Source organism: Grampus griseus (assembly GCF_964374135.1).
Source record: "Grampus griseus genome assembly, chromosome: 17".
NCBI lineage: Eukaryota > Metazoa > Chordata > Mammalia > Artiodactyla > Delphinidae > Grampus > Grampus griseus.
In genome coordinates, this window is record NC_139011.1 from 74,623,744 (window position 1) to 74,645,698 (window position 21,955).

Below are 21,955 nucleotides of genomic sequence, written 5' to 3' on the forward strand. Positions count from 1 at the left end.
TATAATCCACTTTTTTTTGTCTCCAAAAAACCCCACTAAAGCACCACAGGTAATTACCTCTTTTAATTAAATAATTATCTCAATTAAAGCTGAAGTTTTTCAACAAATATTAATTTCTTGTTACTGTGTGCTCAGAACTACTCTAAGCTCTAGGAGCTGATGGATGGGGAAGATGGCGGGGAGGAAGAAAACAAAGATAATATATACTGAATAATCCCTACTACCAGTGAGTTTATAATCAAGTTGGTCAGAAATGACTATTGAGTAGAAGAAATCAGTGAAAAAATACATGTGAATTACATCACACTGATTATCCGTGCAAAAGAATAATAATATAAAAATGAATCACAGGGCAAGAGCCACTATCTAATGAGGTGTTCGAGCTATTATTGTGATAAAGTTATTTGGTTATTTTGCAACCAAAATTTGTACTAAGATCTGTTAGTCTCATATATTTTATGATATCCTCAGGGGGAAAGTGCTCATTATTCAACATGTCTATTCTTATAATACATCATAATCACCATTACAAGTCCCAGAACAAGAAACTGTACCCACATGTCCACACAGAGAATATTCTAGCTGAGTAAGCCCTAGGAACAAATTCTCTTTTTATGAGGTTACAATTCTGAAGCAAAGAACAGATTAGGAGCACTTACTAATACATTTATTTGTATTTTGATGTAAATATGAAATAAAATGAGTTAGTTCATGACCATTTTCACACATACAAAAAACTGGTCATTTTCTTGTCGTTGTGTTGTTTTGTTGTTTTGGCCAAGGATATTAAATAACTCAATCATCCTAAGTCATTTTTAAGATCACACACTTCCATTTTCATATTTATTTATGATTTTACTCTGAAGCAAACCAGCAATAATAATACATCAATGAAATGTTTTACTTTTAAATAACAGTAAGATTTAAATACAGATTTAAATGAGATTTAAATTAGAGATTTAAATATAGATGCTTTATAAAAAAGAACAGGTATTTTCATGATAGAGCCAGTATTTTACATATAAGATCTCAGTTTATTCTGGAACATAACTAGGTAGAAAAGTATTGTAAACATTATTTATAAATGTCTGCATTGATACAGCATTATGCTAAGTGTTATAGCAAAAATAGTTAAGGGGGGAATCTCTCTATAGAGGAATATATATATATATATATATATGCATATATGTGTGTGTGTAAGCATGCACATATTACAGAAAATATCACAATGCTTTAAGAACCATAATAAAATATATGGAGTGCTGCTTCAAAGTCTAGTTAATGCAGGTAACAACCTGTTATAAGATATAATGGGAGGAAAAAAACTTTGATAGTAGCAAAAATAAAATAAAGCACTGAAGGTAAGCTTAACAAGTAATGGGCACCATCTATAAGAAGAAAATTTTAAAATGCTGAAAGACGCAAAAGAAGATTTCCATTTAAACAAATGCAAAGTTCTGCTATATTCTTGAATAGAAAAAAACAACAACGTAATGAGGTCAGTCCCCCAATGTTAATTTTATCAATTGGTTGGAAAAATATACATAATAATTCTAGAAAAATGACTAGGACTGCCTTTGTAAATTATTAAACCACATTATAAACCTAACTACCTAAAAACAGAATGGTACATGCTTATAACTAGATAGATCAGAATAGAAAATCCATCTAAATCCATAAGGCTTTTTTTTTTCATTTGATAAAGAGAGCATTTCAACTTAAGTAAGAAAATATGGATTACTAACTAAATTGGTAATTGGGACATTAGGTTAGCCATTTGGAAAAAATAAACAAATTTGGATTTCTACCTCAGGTACGATAAATTCCACATAGGTTCAAAAATTATAAATGAAAAATTAATCATAAAGAATTAGTGGAAAAAATTTCTTTCATAATCTCAGAATCATGAAGCCTTTTAAGTATGGCACAAAATCCCAGAAGTCTTATAATAATATATTGATAAATTCAACTATATAATATTTCAACAATATAATATTTCTGCTTGAAGAAACAAACAACATCAAAAGACAACTGACAAATGGGAAAAATTTGCAACTCACAACACAAAGTTAATTTTCCTAATGTGTAAAACATTAATTTCCCTGTGTGTAAAACATTTCTTCTAATTAATGAGAAAATATTTTAAAACAGTATAAAATTTGCAAAGTACATGAAAAAGCAAATCGCAGAAAATGAAATACAAATATTTGACTTCTAAACGTGTGAAAAGACACTTGATCTAAGTTATAATAAAAGAAATATAAAATTAAAATTGGAAGAAGACATAGTTTTCACTTATATGTATTGGCAAATGTTAAACAATTTGGTAACAGAGGCACTTTCATATTTCATGCTAAAAGTATAAATTAGTACAATCATAATATATGGAAGGCAATTTAGCACTAGTTAGAAAAAATTTTTAAAATCAGTGTTACCTTTGCTCTATTTATATTCCACTATCGCGAATATATCCTACACATGTAAAATGACCTATACTTAATATTATTCACTGAATTACCTTTTGATATTCCAAAAACTTTGAAAGAGACCTGTTTTTATCATTAAGGGAATGGTAAAGATTATTATGTCACATTTAAATAATAAAAGCATGTTAAAAAGAATTAGAACTATATATATATCTTAAGACATCAAAGATGTTTAAGATATATTTTCATAGGGAAAAAAATACATGAGAACTATGTTTTTGACAAACTACTTGTTATGAGGTGAATTTTGTCTCCCCAAATTCATATATAAAAATTTTAAACACAGTGCCTCAGCATGTGACTGTAGTTAGAGATAGGGCCTTTAAAGAGGTAATTAAAGTAAAATGAAGTCATATGGAGGGGCCCTAATCAAATATGACTGGTTCCTTATAAGAAAAAACTAGGACACAGACAATATATGAACAATGAGGGGTGACCATGCGAGGACACAGTGAGGAATGCAACCATCTGCAAGCCAAGGAGAGGGACCAAAGAAGAAACCAGAAAGAAGAAACCAAACCTCCCAACACCCTGGTCTTAGATTTTTACTTTCCACCAGGTCTGCAGTACTTTGTTATGGCAGCCCAAGCAGAGGAATACACTCCTATTTGTTTAAAAATAATATATATATGTACATATGTATTTGCTTGTAGATGTATAGAAAATCTCTTGAAGGATACTTAAAGTGGTTGCAGTGCTTTCTCTGGGAAAAAGAATTGTGTTGTCAATGCAAAGGTGAGAGAGAGACTTCTGGAAAGAGGAATGTCCTTGGAACTAAAAGAAGAGTTTCAGTAGCAGCCCGGCCCATTTATTAGCATGGTACCTGGAGGAAAATCATTTAGTCCTATAGCACCTCAGCTAGACATCTATAAAATAGGGTACCAGATGGCCACTAAATGACTTTCTAGTATCTGCAAATGAACATATGATTAATGTTAGATTATTTGAGAAGTTTTTAATCCGCTCTGGAAAAAAGTGACAACTAAGGAAATGTAAGTATATGAACATTCAGTATGTAACCAAAGGATTAGCATTGCATCCTAAAGACTAACGTTCAGAAGAAGCTGAAAATAACAACATGTTTTCATTCTGTCCTGACCAAGAAAAGAACTAAGAAGTAACCTTATTGATTATGGACAGATGGTGTAAAGTTAGCAAAACAAGAAGAGAGAAAGGAAATAGGAACCTCCTATTTTATTTCTGTCCTCCCTGTCAAAGAGAATAATCTTCAGACTGGAAAGAGTGAAAAATATCTCGGGTAGGGGGAATTGAAACTGAAAGATTAGTGAAGAGATTGTAAGAGAGTGCCCAGCTACTCAAAATGAATCCAATTTTCTGGACCCAGATGAATTGTTCAAAGGTACTGGAAGAACTTGTCCCAGAAAGCCCACTGCTACCACCAGTAGTCATTAAGGCAACAGTAGAGAAGAATAAATGTTATCCTGGTTTCAAAAAGTTTCACAAGGTACCTTCAGTAAACCATAGATGAGTCATTTTTTTCCTTCCATTAATCACCAGGTTGGGTACACCGAAGGAAAAAATCGTGGTGGACGAGCCACAGAGTTGGTGGGTTGCTTTTATTTGTTCTTGAAGATTACTTTCCTCGAATCCCTCTTATGGCCCCCGGGATGTTGTCAGGTATTCACTTACACACAGGTTTCCCTAGACTATGAGCTCCTCGGGGATGGATGATGCTCTATTTTAGAGTTTGAGCTTTTCACATTCTACTCATTTTTTGAAAGCTTAGGAGTAATATCAGCTGTAGACAGAGTACATGTGGGTTTCATGAAAGCATTTGACAAAATTCCTATTAATGGATGTGTGGTCACAATGGAAAAAAGCTCTACAATTAGGATTTTGTAGCTTGTTAACTTGCATGACCCAAGGGGCATTGGTGAATGGAAATTAACCAGAGGGAGCTCTCTGTTTACTCACTATAAACTCTTACCTTCAGCCCAGCTTTGTTTGAAATTGTAGAAGTCATGGATATACTCAGAAAACTTACGAATCATAATATTTATTGAATTAGGGATGAAATAGTGGGGCCGGGGGGGAAGTTCGGTCCCTGCCATTGGAGCATTTGCAGCCATACAGAAGCAACAGATAAATACATCTAAGTAAATTAGAGGAAATGTCAGTGGAAGCTCTAAACGTTCCCCATAGAATGAATTTAGTATTGGCAATCTGGTTGAAGGTATGCCTCCGAGGCTTGTCTTGAAGCTGCATTTGCACAGCAAGGACTGATTTTATTTAGCTATATATTTGGGGATGTTTGGAACGAGAGATATCATGGAAGATTATGGGAATGTACATTGATGGTGAAGCTTCTAGACAGTGCTGTGACAGAGAAAGTACGGAGAGCTGTGGGGTTACGTAGGAGAGTATCTAACCTCTTCTCTGTCTGTCAGGCATCTGATCTCATTTAGAGGAAGTGATGTCCTACCAGAACCATGAAGATAAGTAAGAGGAATGTGGGGAAAAAACAAGTGTTGCAGGGAGAAGGAACGGTACATGTCAAATTCCAGAGGCAGGACCATGAGATCTTAGAATATCTAGAAATGAGCTGTGACTAGAACACTGACTGAGAATGGGGGAGTCTTACATGATTCCTGCAGAGAACAGTCATAAAAGGTACAGTCTGTCTATTCTTTGAATAATGGAAGCAAACACAAGTTTTTAATGCTAAACTATAACATAATCTGTTTCATTTTTTGAAAAGACTCCTTGGGGTGGAGAACAGATTGGAGGGGCTATGTCTGGAGGTAGGGAGCCCACTTAGAAAGCTGTTACAGGAGCAGAAGATATTGGTGGCTTTCCTGTTGGGTACGGAGGAGTGGAAGGACCGTGAAATGTTAGCTTGGTAGCACGGCTAGAACTCTGGGGTTTGTTACATGTGTTGCATGGGTTAAAGGAAAAGGAAAAGACTCATATATAATTTTGATGTTTCCAGCATGGGCCCCTATAGGGATGGTGATAATATTCATTGAACTAGGACCCAGGAGGAAAAGCAGATTTGGAGTTTGGAGGGTACAGGAGGATTTCAGTGTGGTGAGTGATAAGCAAGGGAGAGATGAAAATGAAGATAAGAATATGGGAATCAACAGTATATAGATCAATCATTGTTGATTATTATTATTATTAATTTTGTCATCCTTGCCTTTAAGAACCTGGTGAATGCTATGGGGAAAATGAACTTATGTGCAGCAATGTTTATGAAATCCCTGAAACCCCTCTTTGGATCCTAGATTAAGAACCCTCATTAAGGGAATACACAGAACCATGTAGAGAGTATGCACAGATGGCGAATGGAAGAAGGCTTGTCATGGGAACCTGAGGAGTAATGGGAATGAGCAGAGAATAATGAACTTACAAGACGACTAAGGAAGAGAAATCAGGGGGTTAAGAGGAAAACAGGGAAGTGTGTCATGGAAACCAAGTAAAACTATTTCAAGTATGAAGAACGTGTAAAATACATCCAATGAACAAATGTGGGCATACAAATGCTAGAAGGATACAACAAATCTAATAAGAAGAAATTTAATTTTATGAAATGGGAAATCCTAGGTCCAAATAGTCAACTGGAAAATCATTAAAAAGGAAAAAAATTTATTTAACTGAAATACGTGAGTGTCTTTAGGATCACTATGTATCAATCAAGCAATATTGTCTATAATCATGTCCACAGAATAGAAAGAATAAGTGATAGTTTCATTCTTAGGCCTGAGTAGCTTTGAATAATTTAAGATTTGCCTGTGTAAAGCAGTTAGATTAGAAATATTGGCATCTTGGAAAATATAAGTTGAACCAAAGAGTGCAGTTTATAAGGAGGATGACTCGGATTCAGCAATTCAGGCAAGAATTCCTAGCAATTAACTTTTGTTGAGAAAGGACTGCTCCCCAAACTCGCTGTATTCCTCAATGTGGAAGGAGTTCAAACAGAAGTTAGGTGATTGAGGGTCTGCAGTATGAAAGAGACTAATCGAACAGCAAAAAGAGATTGGGGCTGGATGACCTTTAAGTCTTATTCTAATGTTACTATTCTTTGATTTGAAGGTTTCTACAGGAAATCTAAAATATAAGCTTTAGTAAATCTAGAGAAAACTATGTTTTCTCCTGGTCACTTCATTATTATATACACTAAATTATTATATTATTATTGTAATATTGTCTAGGTTTAGTCTTTCCTATACTGTAGTCATTATACAATCCCAGCAAACTTTAAATAAGAAGTTATGGGGCTTCCCTGGTGGCGCAGTGGTTGAGAGTTCGCCTGCCGATGCAGGGGACGCGGGTTCGTGCCCCGGTCCGGGAAGATCCCACATGCCGCGGAGTGGCTGGGCCCGTGAACCATGGCCGCTGAGCCTGCGCGTCCGGAGCCTGTGCTCCGCAACGGGAGAGGCCGCAACAGTGAGAGGCCCGCATACAGCAAAAAAAAAAAAAAAAGAAGTTATATTATGAGCATTCAAGTGTTGAAAAAAATGATTTTTTTTAAAGTTTAGCCACTTGGATGCTCTAAAATAACTGAAAGCTGCCAAAGCAAACGTTAATGATACAAAAAGGTAAATCATGAATATGTCGGACCGTTACTAAAACATAAAGTAACGGAAAGATGTTTATTAAAGTAATATTTAAAAAACCTTTTACTTCCAGAATTATACGATATAGTGACGTTCATCAAACTTTCAATACTTTGATCTGATCATGGCTTTGACAATCTTAAGGAAAATGGGGACACAACTATTTTAACTAATAAAGAAAAAGGAAAGTTTCTATGAGAGCGTAGACAAATAATTCATTGAAAATAATAATAAAACCAAGAACTTTTTCCTGTACTTCAGACAATTTTATAACACCATTGAGAAAGGTAGCTTGAAAATGAAGAGGAACAACTTTCTAATCAAAAGAGAGAATTTGTAAAAAGCAATCTGTATTTTATGTGCAATGTTATTCATACCTGGTTGTAGGAAACCTCTTCCAGTCTTCTCTCTTTTTCCCAGTGGCTAGAGAAAGGAAGGCTGTACCTGTATTGGAACCTGTCTCAGCATTGCTACCCACAAGATTTTATTCCAGCCAGGTTTTAGTGCCTTGTGACTTTGCCAAGAAATAAGGGAAAAAATATCCCTCAGATGACTGTTTCAGTGCAGCGAGGAGAAGGCAAGGCTGTGTATTTTCTATGGCCCTGTGTAATTCAGATCCAGGGTTACTCATTCCTCTTAAGTGAGGAGAAGCTTAAAAAATGCGTCCATTTTCCTCTTCTTCAGGCTTTAGTGTCCCCATCAGCCCAGCCAAGCAGAGTTCATCTTGAAAGAAATCCTACAGCAGACGGCAAAGCCTGGCCACAAAAGACCCGTTTGTGAAGCCATTATCACCAAGGCAGCTTGTGGTTAGATACCTTATGATTTGGACAAAATAGATTTATAGGAGTCATAGTTTTTCTAAACACATTTCTTACTTTGACCATATGAAAATTGGTATCCCATCTCCTATTAAAAATGTGTGTATGGAATATCTTCAACTAAACTCATTGATATGTAAGCAAGTGACTAAATACCATTAACCATAACATCATTATCACCAAGAAACATTACTGATGTTTTGTAAATAAAAAGCATTGTGCTACACCAAGCGCACAGACTGTGATGTCTAGTAACACCACCACTGAAAGGGACCGGGGCTCCACAGATCAGTGGGTCATCCCAGGACTGGGACACAGGATATCTTTTGATGTCAGAAATTAAAGAAGTGCTTAAAAAAATGATGAGTGGGGCCTCCCTGGTGGTGCAGTGGTTGAGAGTCCGCCTGCCATTGCAGGGGACATGGGTTCGTGCCCCGGTCCGGGAGGATCCCACATGCCGTGGAGCGGCTGGGCCCGTGGGCCATGGCCACTGGGCCTGCGTATCCAGAGCCTGTGCTCCGCAGTGGGAGAGGCTGCAGCAGTGAGAGGCCCGCGTACTGCAAAAAAAAAAAAAAAAAATGATGAGTGCGTATGAGAAGGACATAGGAACCAGATGGAAGGGGCTCCCACTGACTAAATCCAGCACAATTTGAGAACCAAAATAATTAAGAACACTAAAGAATTTTAAACCATTGGAAAAAAGAGAAATCTATCAGTTCATACCAATAATTAATAGGTAGATTATGGATGGATAGATGATAGATTGATGAATGGATGGATAGATAGATAGACAGATGATAGATAGATAGGCAGACAGACAAATAGATGATAGGAGGAAAAGTCAAATGATAAATGTGGAAGGAATGGTAGCGTTGGAAAATCATGATTTTGCATCCATCATAGTAAAGATTGGATCAAGCAAGAATTATAAACAGATAGTCAATCTAGGAGAAACTTACAAAGGAGCATATTTAAAAGAAAAGATAGTTTATTCAAAAATGTTGATATCAAAAAAAGACAAAGAAAGACAGTAAAATGTTCAAGATTAACGAGAACTAAAGAGACAGGATAACTAAATGCAATAACTGATACTAAAGGGGATTCTGTAAGGAGGGAAAAACACACCATTCATCACGTTATTGGATCACCTGGCGAAACTGGAATACAAACAATAGATTATAAAGTGTTCTATCAAATTCATAACTCTACTGTGATGATGTAACAGAATATCTCTGTTCCTAGAAAACATGCATTGAAGTGTGTAAGGGTAAAAAGCCCTGAAGTATGCAACTAATTTTCAAATGATTCAGAAAATAAAACACACATGCACATACAATATAAGCCAATGGAGTAAATGGTTAAGAATATTTTGAGTAAATTTGAATTTGAGTTAAAAGCCTGTGGGAGTTTTTATAAAAAACTGTTGATAGTTTTGCATTTTATACTACCCTTACCTTTGAAAATTTTCTGCAAGTTTAAAATTATTTCCAAATAAAAAAAGTTTCTTTAGAAGTTCCTACTAGATCTTCAAGGCTAAAGATACATAATTTGCACCTGTGCCATCCTGGAGTCCCAATTCTAATTGGGATGGCGAGTCAACACGTGTGCATGAAACACTAAGACTAAGGATCATAGTTGGCAAAACAATCTCAATAAAATACTTTTCTTCTTGTCTTTTTGAGTGCAGACTGCTTTTGATGTCCCAAGGCTTCAAAATAACATAGACATAATCTAGATGGTCGTGTAAATTAACGTCCATTAAGTGGTTTTAGAGTTATTTGATTGATCCTGATGTTAAAAGTTGTTTAAAAAATCAAAACCAGAGAAATGCCTCACCTCAAAGATAGTCTCAGGTGTTCCGAATGTGGTGTTTTGTTCTTGACAATTTACCTGAGAGAATAAATGTGGAAAATTCAAGAACCATTCATTACCAAATCCAAATGTGAAGAGTGGGGGATGCGAGGCAGCAGAAATGAGCCCACCTACTAGGTTAAGGTGCAAGGACCAACTTTTCCCACTCACTCGGTGGCCATGCTTTACTTCTGAAGAATTACACATCATTCGGTGGTGGCCCACGTGTGCAAGACAACCAGAGTGAATAGGCAATAGTGAATTCGGGGTTATAAGAGGAGTGTGATGAAAACACACATGCAGACACACATAGACACAGAATTGTGTACCATCAGCTACAGCAAAGAGGAGCACCTTGAAAGCAGCAGGTAGTCCTGAAAGCTGAGGTCTCAGACTAGGCATACTCAGAGCAAATAAGGACGAATATCACAAGGAAATCTGCAGGTTACTGTCACCTTGCTTACAGCTGGAAGAGCCCTAGGTCAGGAATCAGAGCATGGTACTGGGGCACACACCTGGATGACAGAGCTGGAGGTGATGGAGGCAGCCATTCACCCCTCAGGGTTCTTCCCACCTCCTGTCATGTCCTGAAGCTGCCTGTCTCCTCCACCTCAGACATTTGGGGCTTCTCGGCACTGGATGCCATGCTGTGTCCATTCCCCAGATGGCCCGAGAATGGACATTTACTTGGCCTCCACACTCATTCTCCCTTCCACACAACACCTCATTTCCCTTCTGAACAGTTACTTTTCCATCATGTTGTGGAGTCTGACTGGAATGGTCAGTGTCTTCCAGGAGGGAAGCTGCACGGTGACCTGCGATCTCTTTCTGGAATGTTCTTTCCTCTCACCACACCATGGAATCAGCTACAAATTGTGCCTTAATTTAGGTAAACTAGATGCTCTTTCTGCAGACTTTGAACCTTAAGGAAATTATGCAAGGCTGTAAGAAAATAAATAGAACTAAAGCAGGTTGAATTTAATCATGCATGGGCTCTGCCTGTGCCAGTCCATTTCTTTTTTTTTAAATTGAAGTATAGTTGATTTACAATATTGTGCCAATCTCTGCTGTGCAGCAAAGTGACTCAGTTATACACATATAGACTTTTTAAAAAAATATTCTTTTTCATTATGGTTTCTCACAGGATATTGAATATAGTTCCTTGTGCTCTACAGTAGGACCTTGTTGTTTATCCATTATATGTATAATAATTTGCATCTGCTAATCCTACACTCCCAGTCCTTCCCTCCTCCATCCCCCTTCCCCTTGGCAACCACAAGTCTGTTCTCTATGTCTGTGAGGCTGTTTCTGTTTTGTAGATAGGTTCATTTGTGCAGTCCATTTCTTGAGAACCTTCCTGTCCCCTCTGCTCCTGGCCATTCAGAGCTGCTTTGACCCCCTACGGCCACGTGCTCTACACTCCTGCTTCCCATCACAGTCTTGCAGTAACTGTCTTCTGGTTCAAGTTAGTGAGATTTGGTTTTTGTTATTTGAAATTAAAGAAAACTACGCTGCAAAGTCAATCACACCACACACACACACACACACACACACACACAGAAACACATATACCATGGGACAGATTTGAATGGCTGCTAAATGTAACCTTCCTAAAAGGCTTTTTTTTTTTCCTTAAAGAGCTCCAATTGGCAGAACTGATGAAATGTGTGGAAAAGACTTTCTGATCAGTATTTGTTCTTCTCTTACTCCGTGTCATGCTAGCTTCCTCTCTGGACGATTAAAATGAATGAATGAATGAATAGTAGGAGAGGCAAGACTTTACCTCTACCCATCTTAGGTTTTCAGCAGGTACGCTAACAAAAAGACAGATTAACAAGAGGAAAACAGTTTAATAACAGCTGCAGCTCACATCACATGGAAGAAACCGAATAGAAAAGAGTAACCCGCCAAAAAACAGTAACTCAAAAAAGAGTAGCTTAAAATTCCAGCTTATATAGCATCTACAAGGAAGAATAATAAATTTGGAGAGAAATGATAGAACAAAGAAAAGCAATTTTAAGCTTCCAAGAGTTGCAAACTACGGGAAGGTAAGTACATGGGTGGGTGGTGGGGGACTAGGGAGAGAGGTTTGTTTGCAGATTCCTCAGTGCCGTCTCTGGCCGGACAACAGCCTCTCCCCAGAAAAAGGATGGATGGATAGAAGTATTTTATCATTGCCATTCTCTCCAAAGGCATTTGAATGCCTATTTCATGCAATAACTTAATTTGGGGGGTAACAAAAATAGAGTAGGAAATGTTGACTCACTTTGTAGCAAGTGGTAGGGATTTTAAGTTATCAATATTGTTCTTTACCTTAAGAACTTGCAAATTAATCACAATAATCATATCTATTAGTAATTTCTACTACTCCCCGTATATGATTTACATTAGGGCTTGACATAAATGATCATATTTATTCCTTACAACTCTCCTTTAAGGTAGGGATTTTTATCTGCAATTTAAAGCCAATGAATGGAGGTTCATAAAGAATAACTAACATGCCAAGAGATTCCATAGCTGGTAAACTATGCAACGAGCCATATCCGTGCTTATCACCACATCAAAGAGCTTCTTCCAGCTCATGATTTCACTTTTTAACATAAAAAGTCCCACTGCAATAGAAGAGACTAATGGAAATGCAGAATAACTTACACAAAGTTTGAAGCAGTAGTTTAACCTGAAACTCAGAGCATTGATTTCTGGTCAGTGAGAAGACTTTGTGGAGGAAAGATTAGAGTTCAGCTTTGAAAGGAATATAGTTTGGTGAAGAACTGGGCCAAAAAAGTCGTACTGCAGATGCACAGTGATACAGTGAGTAGACCCATCTGTCTGCTGCTTATGCAATAGTAAGACTGAGACCGTGAAAGGAGATGAGCAAAATCTTCTTGACCTTGATGGACAAGCCCGAGAATTCACACATTATTCTCTGGGCAATGTATTCACCAACTGCTCTGTAATGAGTAACATCTAAACCTCAGTGGCTTACAAAAGCAAACGTTGACTCTCATGCTCACGTGGCTACTGGCAGGCTGTGTTTCTGCTAACCTTGACTGGGACTGGTTGGGTCACACCGGACTCCAGGCTTCCAGCTCAGGTTCAGGTGTGCCTTACCTGTCAGCATTCTGGGGCTCAGCTGGAGGCACAGTGGTTACCAGGGGCATGATTTCCTCCTGATGGATCACAGGCTCTCAAGATCTCAAGGGGAGACACGTGATGCCTCTTAGGTTTTGGTGCAGAACTGGCTGGCACACTCTCATTCTGCCACATTCCACTGCTAAAGCAAGTCACACGGCCAAGGCTGTGGCAGGAGATACTGCAGAGTTTCAGGGCAAAGAGGGAGGGAGTGATGAATAGGGAACAACCACTCAGGCTTCCACAGGCAATACACAGTATTGAAGAGTTTTGATACGATCATTAGAAAAAGTAATCAAAGAATACGATAGAGGTATTAGAGGGGTTAGAAGGAGAGACTAGAATCCAAAAGATCAGACAGGAAATTATTGTAAAATTGTGAAGGAGGTGATGAGATCCTTGACTAATGCAACCGCAGTGGGAAAAGAATGAAATTAAAAGAGAAAAAATATAGTGCAGTACCAAGGAAGAATTGACAGGACTGGGTGACAGCCTAGATAAGAGGAAAGAAAAAGTGAGCTCAACATGACTCCAAGGATCTGTAGACAGAAAGTTTAAAAGGGGGAAATAAAGTGCAGAACACAGAAGACAGACAACGAATTTGGCTTCTTGTTTTATAAGTCGTTCTGGTGCCATTTTTAAATGATCCGTCCAAAATCATAGAACTAAAGTAGGAAACAGGGAAGGTTTCCCTACTTCCCTCCCAGGAAAAACCCCAGGCTGTCCTGAAATGCCTTGCATTTGGCACGTGGCAATAATTAATTGTGTTTATATCAACTTTACCTCCAAATTTTTACACATGACATGAATAGGAAATGGTAAATATTCCTATGTGCACCTAGACCCTTTGTACACACACTTCCTCATCACAGCACTTATCACACTGTCTTCTAGTGGCCAATTTATCAGTTGCCTCTTACCTACTCCATTTCTTTCTTCACTTTGTATCCCCAGTGCCTCAGAGGAGGCTGGGATTTTAGAATTTAATTTTCCAGCTCTACCACAGAGGAAAGCAAGGGAGAAGGGGATTGTAATGGGTGCTGAGTGAACCAAACTGAGTATTTGCTACATTCAGTAGTAACCAATTATTATAAGAATGTAAAGGTCTCGATTTATTTTAATTAACTTATTTTCAATCCTTTGACTGACAAATATAGCAAAAATGGCTGGGCTTGCAAAAAATTCCAGAAATCGAAAATCAAAATATTTAATACTGAAAATGGAAAAAAAAAAATGTCAGCTCTAGAGATAGCACTGTAAATAATGAAACCAATTTTCAAAGACAGTGAAAGAAACATGCCTGCATGGCTACCAGTCACCAGGAAGAAGGAAGAGAGATGGTGAGGAAGACGGGGAAGCAACAAGAAAGCTAGGTTTATTTTTAGTGTATCTTTTCTACAGAAGGAAATGAGGACATTTTTTTTTAACAAGAGCCATTTTATCAGAGATTGGATTGTGTCTTTTCTAAAGTTATAGAACCTCTTGAGAAAAAATAGTGTTGGAAGTCACCAAGAAAGTACAATACTCCGTGAAGATTTCTGAAATAAAATATGAAAAAGTAAAGATACATATATTAAAGTTCCTTTGAAGAATTCTCCAGGGAAAAACAATTTAAGTTACCATTACAGATAACATTAGTGCTTATGTACTGATCCAAGAATATCATCTTAAAGTGTTATCTTAAAAATTGAGCACAGGCGTACAAACGTATACATTTTAAAAATATATCAGAATAGTTTTAGAATATGTTTAGATACTCTCTTATATTATCCAAACATTTTCTTTAGTTTGCATGCTTAAGCTAATCAAAAGTAAAACTATTTATTGTCATTAACATTCTTTAAAATTAGTAATTAATTTTTAATATTTTCCAAAGTATTTTTGCTAATGAATATTTTATAATTTTTCCTTAATCTGTACTGTATTTTTAACTGATAGAGGGGAGAAAATAGTTTGACATGTGCATCAAAAACAGAAAATAAGTAAGGCTCCTTCCTTATTTCTAGTATTTTCATCACCCTAAGGATATGCTTTAAGTAATCTCTATTGAAAATGCATATAAAATGCCCTCACAAGAAGCTATTTAATTACTATTAAATAGATACCTTTATACTATTTTAACTGAGTGAATAGTAAGCATGGCTACTTTTACGATGGACTCTCAATAGATGGAATCTCCTGCTAAGTCTCCTGCTCATTTCTATTGTTGGACGCATAGAAATGAGCAGTTGAAGGGTCTCCTGAAACAGTCTGAGGAGACAATTTTGTCTCTAAAACACTGAAATCTGAAGGCATCGCATTTTTTAAAAACCTTGATCCATTTTTAATAGCACCTGCCTTTCCGCCGTATGACCATAACGAAGTTTTCCATCACTGTTTGAAGATTGGAAAGTCCCAGTGGGACTTAGAACTTTTTCCCAGACTCTAGTTAACTAGTTGGCTGCTACCTGGTGACCAGGTGGTTTCTGCAGATTTTAGCAGCTTGGGTGAGCATCCAAGGATGGCAGAACTCAGGATAAAAACCACAAGCAATTCTGGTCCCCCAGCCATATCCACCTGACTCAAGATATTTCTTCAGTAACTCATAAAATCCTATTTATTTTTCTTCCATGTTTTATAAATACAGTTCATTTATTCAAGCATAAAAAATAACTCAAACCTCATCAAACTTAGAGCAAATATAGAAAACATTAATGGTACGATACTCATGCTCTTTTATTTGATTTGTAAAGTTTAGGCCTGATTGGTTTAAACCAATCTATCAGGGTTTTCTGGGAAAAGTCCCAGAATTCATATAATCTTAATGATGTTTTTCTCCATGATTGATTAAAAATTATAAAGTCCTAAGGGACCAGGGTATGTTTCTTTCTTGGCTTTTAAAGCAACCCATCACTCATTTTAAAACTAGCTTGAATGGATTATTCCTTTTGAAGAAAAATCTACCTAATGGAACAAAACCTTTTCTTGAAAAGAATGGTAGAAACCTAAAGGCTAAGTGTCAGCCCAACCCTAATGCAAATCTCTCTACCTACGACCTGTGTGATCTTCAAAAGGGAAAACTTATCTGCTTGAAATTGTTTCCTTTTATTTGTAAAATCAAGATAATAACGCCATTTAAAACTTTGTTACTGAATTTAATGACATACCTAAAATATCTACCATACTGTAGGTTCTAAAAAATACTGTTTTCTCTTTTTTTTTTCTCTTCTTATGAAAAAATATCATTCCAAATAACTAGGCTGTCTGTCTTCCCACGTGCTATCACTTTCTCACACGATCCCAGTAGAAATCCTCAGTCTAAGACTGAGTGAATAAATAACAAACTTGCTGTTTAATTGGACCACATTTATTTTTATGTCTAGGAAATTTATTTAAAAATAAATTGTATTGGGGCTTCCCTGGTGGCGCAGTGATTGAGAGTCCGCCTGCCGATGCAGGGGACACGGGTTCGTGCCCCCGTGCGGGAAGATCCCACATGCCGCGGAGCGGCTGGGCCCGTGAGCCATGGCCGCTGAGCCTGCGCGTCTGGAACCTGTGCTCCGCAATGGGAGAGGCCACAGCAGTGAGAGGCCCCGCGTACCGTAAATAAATAAATAAATTGTATTTATATTTCTATAAAAACATGCATAATTTAAATAATTCACCATGTTGACAATAAAAATACTTTCTCTCTCAAGCTAATGCAAAACAGTGGTTCAGGTAGATCATCTTCCCTCAAGTCTTCCTAGAGTGAAACAGTAGATAAATATTTATGATACGGGAAAATTTCTTAAACCTCATATTTCAGTTTCCTTATCTGTAAAATGAAGAAGGTAAAATGATAAGGTAAAAGTAGTACCTTATCTCATAAATGGTATGAGGATTAATTGAGATAATGAACATAAAGTGCTGGCACATTTGAAGTTGATTTTTTTCTTACTGTTGGCATCGTAATCATCATCATCATCATAATCTGATTGGTTAGAATCCAGACTCTTTTTGATTTAGAAAAAGTTATCAACCCTGTGCATCTCCAATTTTTTATCTCCAACATAGGAGGAATAATTGAACCCCAGACCTATACAGCACTTAACAGTACACAGCACAGCGTAAGCACTCGAAAATATTAGGTATATTATTGTAAACATTCCATACACATGGACTTATAGCTACGTTTAAGTTTTCATGAACTGTTTTACTCTGAAAAAAGTTTTACATTGACTTGGGTTTGTCTTATTGTTAAATTTCTTCATGTTCTCTCAAACTCTTCCTCATCAGGTCTTCCTTTTAAGAGACTCCTCTTTGGGCTTCCCTGGGCGCAGTGGTTGAGAGTCCGCCTGCTGATGCAGGGGACATGGGTTCGTGCCCCGGTCCAGGAAGATCCCACATGCCGCGGAGCGGCTGGGCCCATGAGCCATGGCCGCTGAGCCTGCGCGTCCGGAGCCTGTGCTCCGCAACGGGAGAGGCCACAGCACTGAGAGGCCCGCGTACCGCAAAAAAAAAAAAAAAAAAGAGACTCCTCTTTTACTATTTTTCTGTCTCATTTGGAGGTTTTCCTATTCACCTGTTTTTGACTCTTCTCTCCCAACCTCCAATCTCCACATTCTTGAATGGTAACTATTCTACCCTGCTACAATCCTCCCACCCCAAACTCAGCCCCAGACACACACACTGAACCCTACAACAACATTTCTCTCTGACACTTTTCCCAAAGTGGTGTTGTTTTCATTGTAAAGTATTTGCAAGCAGTAATGAAAAGACATTAACTCGATTCCTAGGAATTTTCTAGGTTATCCTGTTTATTTCTTCTTTAGTGCGCTTTAGTAGTTTATGTCTTTCAAAGAATTTGTCCATTTCTTCTGTTATAGAATTCACTGGTATAAAGTTTTTCATATTATGCCATTGTTTTCCTTTTAATATCTCTAAAAACTGGAGGGGTGGTCCCTTTCTCATTCCTGATGTTTATAATCTAAACAAAAGGGAATGTCTCCTCTCTTTTGATTCCTTGATCAGTCTGGCTAGAAGTTTATCAATTTTATAGAGATTCTCAACCAAAATCTGATGTCTTTGGTGTTCTCTGCTGTTTTTCTGTTTTCTATTCCATTGGCAGTGGGTCTGATCTTTATTATGTCTTTATTCTACTTATTGTGATGAGTTTGCTTTTCTTTTTCTAGTTGTTTAAAGTGAAAGAAAGATTAAATGAATGTTTTGAGAATTTCACTTCTCTAATACAGTGATTTGATGTGATACATTTTCCCAAATATGTTGCTTTAAATTCATCCTGTGTTTTTATTTTGATTCAATTTAAAATAATCTTCACGTATATTTTGTTTTTCTCCTTTAATGCATGTATCATGTGGAAATGTGTTACCTTGTGTCCACACATTTGGGAAATTTCCAGAGATATTCGTGCTATAATTGTGGATTTATCTATATATTTCTCACATGTCCATTTGTTCTCTCTTCTATATTTTTCATCTCTGTTATTCAGTACATATATGACAGCTATTTCTTTACAATTCAATCTTCTTTAACCTTGGTAACATTCTTCGCTCTGAAATCCACTTTGTCTCATATTATTGTAGTCACTCCATTATTCTTTTGATTAATTTTAGCATGTTAGATCATTGTGATGCTAATACTTTTAACCTATTTGTGTCTCTATTATTAAGATGTGTTACTTGTAGGGAGCATAACATTGAGTCTTACTTTTTAAACTCTGATCTGACAACTCTGTCTTTTAATGGGAATATTTAGACTATTTGTAATTAGTGTGATTACTGGTATGGTTAATTTATCGTTTTACTTTACTTCACAGAAACATCTAGAATAATGTTAAACCAAATATCTAGGTACTATGGCCTAACCAGATTGACAGGTAAAATCAACTATCACAGATTCTATTCTAACTTCTTTGTTGACGTCCTAACCATAACTCTTTGTTTTGTTATTGTAGTGCTTGCTTTAATAATCGTAATGTGTCTTTAACTTTTTGGCGGTCTACCTTCAAGAGATAGTACATCATTTCATTTATAGTACTACAACTTTACAATACCATGTTTCTATTACTCTCTTCCTAATCTTTGTGCTATTATGGTCGTATATTTTATTTTCACATATGTTATTGTGCCCATACATTATTATGATTTCTGTTTAAAAATCAATTACCTTTTAAAGATTTTTAAATACTAAGAACATAATATTACAGAGTTACCATTTTTGATGCTCTTCATTCCTTTGTGTAGATTCTTATTTCCATCTGATATGATTTTCTCTCTGTCACAGGCCTTTCTTCAACATTCCTGTAATACCAGTCTTCCAGTGATGAATTCTTTCAGCTTTTGTACATCTGGAATACTTATTATTTCTCCTTCATTTCTGAAAGGTATTTTTTGCTGGGTTTAGGATTCCTTGTTGACAGGTTTTTTTCTTTTTCCCTTTTAGTACTTTAAAGTATTTTCTCCAGTGTATTCTAACTTGCATTGTTTCCAACAAGAAATTTGCTCTCATTCTTATCGTTGTCTTTCTGTATGGAATGTGCCTTTTTTTCTGCCTGCTTGTAAGATTTTCTCTTTATCATTACAGTTGACACTTGCACCACACGGGTTTGAACTGCATGGATCCACTTATATGCATTTTTTTTCAATAAACATGTACTACAGTACTACTCAATTTGTGGTTGGTTGAATCCACTGATAGAGAACTGTGGATACAAAGGGCTGACTATAAAGTAATATGTGGATTTTCAGCTGCATGGAGGGTCAGTGTCCCTAACCCCATGTGGTTCAAGGACTGTATGTTTCTTCTGATGTATCTTGGTATAATTTTCTTCATATTTCTTGTGCTTAGCATTTTCTTCATCTTCTTTGATCAGTGGGTTTATAGTTTTCATCAAATTTGGAGTTTTGTCCATTGTTTCTTCAAATTTTTTTTGATCCCCCTCCAGTGGGGGCTCCAGTTACAAATATTATATGTTAGGGTGTTTGAAAGCATCCCACAGATCACTGATGCTCTGTTCGTTTTTCTCAATTCTCTTTTCTCTCTGTTCTTCATTTTGGAATATCCTATTCTGTCTTAAATTTTATTAATTTTTTAAAAATTTATTTATTTATTTATTTGACTGCATTAGGTCTTCATTGCTGTGCACGGGCTTTCTCTAGTTGTGGCGAGCGGAGGCTACTCTTGGTTGCTGTGGCAGGGCTTCTCATTGTTGTGGCTTCTCTTGTTGTGGAGTCCGGGCTCTAGGTGCACGGGCTTCAGTAGATGCAGTGCACGGGCTCACTAGTTTTGGCCTGCGGGCTCTAGAGTGCAGGCTCAGTAGTTGTGGCGCACGGGCTTAGTTGCTCCTCCGTATGTGGGATATTCCCCAGGCTAGGGCTTGAACCCGTGTCCCTTGCATTGGCAGGCAGATTCTTAACCATTGTGCCACCAGGGAAGTCCTTTATTAATTTTTTATTCTGCAACACCTAATAGACCCTTAATTCTAACCAGTGTATTTCCATCTCACACATTGTAGTTTTCTCCTCTGGAAGTTTAATTTGTAGCTTTATAAAAACCTTCCATGTTTCTAATTAACTTTTGAACATATAGAATGCAGTTAATGTTGTCACCTGACAATTTTAACACCTGTGTCAGTCCTGAATCATTTCCGGTTGATTGACTTTTCTCTTCATTGTGGGTTGTATTTTCCCACTTTTCTTCATGCCTGGTGATCTTTGAATGAATGACAAAACTTGTAAATTTTATCTTTCGGATGCTGGATATTTTGGGATACCTATAGGTGTTCTTGAGCTTTGTTTTGGGGACACTGTTATTTGGAAACCATTTGATCCTATCAGGTCTTAATATTAAGATTTTTTAGGTGAGACCAAAACAGTCTCAGTTTGGGATTAATATTCCCTACCACTGAGGTGAGTCCTCCTGTGTGTCCTACTCAATGCCCTGTGAATCAGATTTCTTTTCTTTGCCTGGAAAATCATGTCTCCATTTTTTAAAACTTATTCACTTGCTCTTCTTTATATTTTACTTCATAGTTTTGAAAACTGAATTCATAACAAATCCAAACCTACTTGTATAGGGCCAGACTATCAACATAAATGGATGAAGGTCCCTAGGAGATCATCAGCTCATTAGAGTTTCTAGATTACAGTAAGAGAATGGACAAGAACCCCTTTCAGAATAGTCAGGTCAGAGCAGAACAATTTTATGCAGTAGAATAGTCCTATGTCAATGTTTTACTCATCATTTTTATTGTCTGAAGCTAATTCACTAGTAGATTCCTTAGAAAAGATTCATGAGAAAAATATTCCCCTGTGTCCTGGATATAAAATTCATAGGTCATATTTCCTGTTCTTATTTATCATAAGGTACTGCTGTCAAAAAAAAAAATCAATAACAATCTGATTTCACTTTGTGTGTTTTTCCTGGATGCCCAGGAAAACTAGCATACGTTTTGGCATTACTCATTGTATTACTTACCTTTTCCTTAGCAGCTTTAAACAACAAATATTTATTATATGACAGTTTCTATGAGTCAGAAATCCAAATCCAGCTAGATGGAGTGCGTCTGACGCAGAAGCTTTTACAAGGCTGCAGTCAAGGTGTTGCTGGAGCTAGTCGTATCAGTGCTTGACGAGGGAGATTCTGCTTCCCAGCCAGTTGGCCCCAGAAGACCCAATTCCTAGGTCATTCACATGGCTACTGGCAAGTCTCACTGGCTATTGGCTGAAGACATTAGTTATTTGCAGAAATAGGTCTCTGCATAAGATTAGGCATAACATGGCAAGTCGCTTCCCACACAGAACGGGGCAGGGGAGAAGGGAAGAGAGAGAGAACAAGACAGAAGTCACATTTTTTATAATGGAATCTTGGGAGCTATATTCTATCAATTGAAGTGACTCACTAGATCCAGCCAACACTCAAGAGGGAAGAGGGGAACACACAGGGACATGAATGACAGGAGATGGAAACAATTGGGAGCCCTTTTAGAGGCTGCCTACCACAGCCATTGTGTTGGATTTTCTAGAAAATATGGCAGGCTCCTTCAATAAATAGTTTCAAGCCATCTTTTACCTTGGAAAATTTCTTAAATTACAGTTTGTAGAATTTTAAG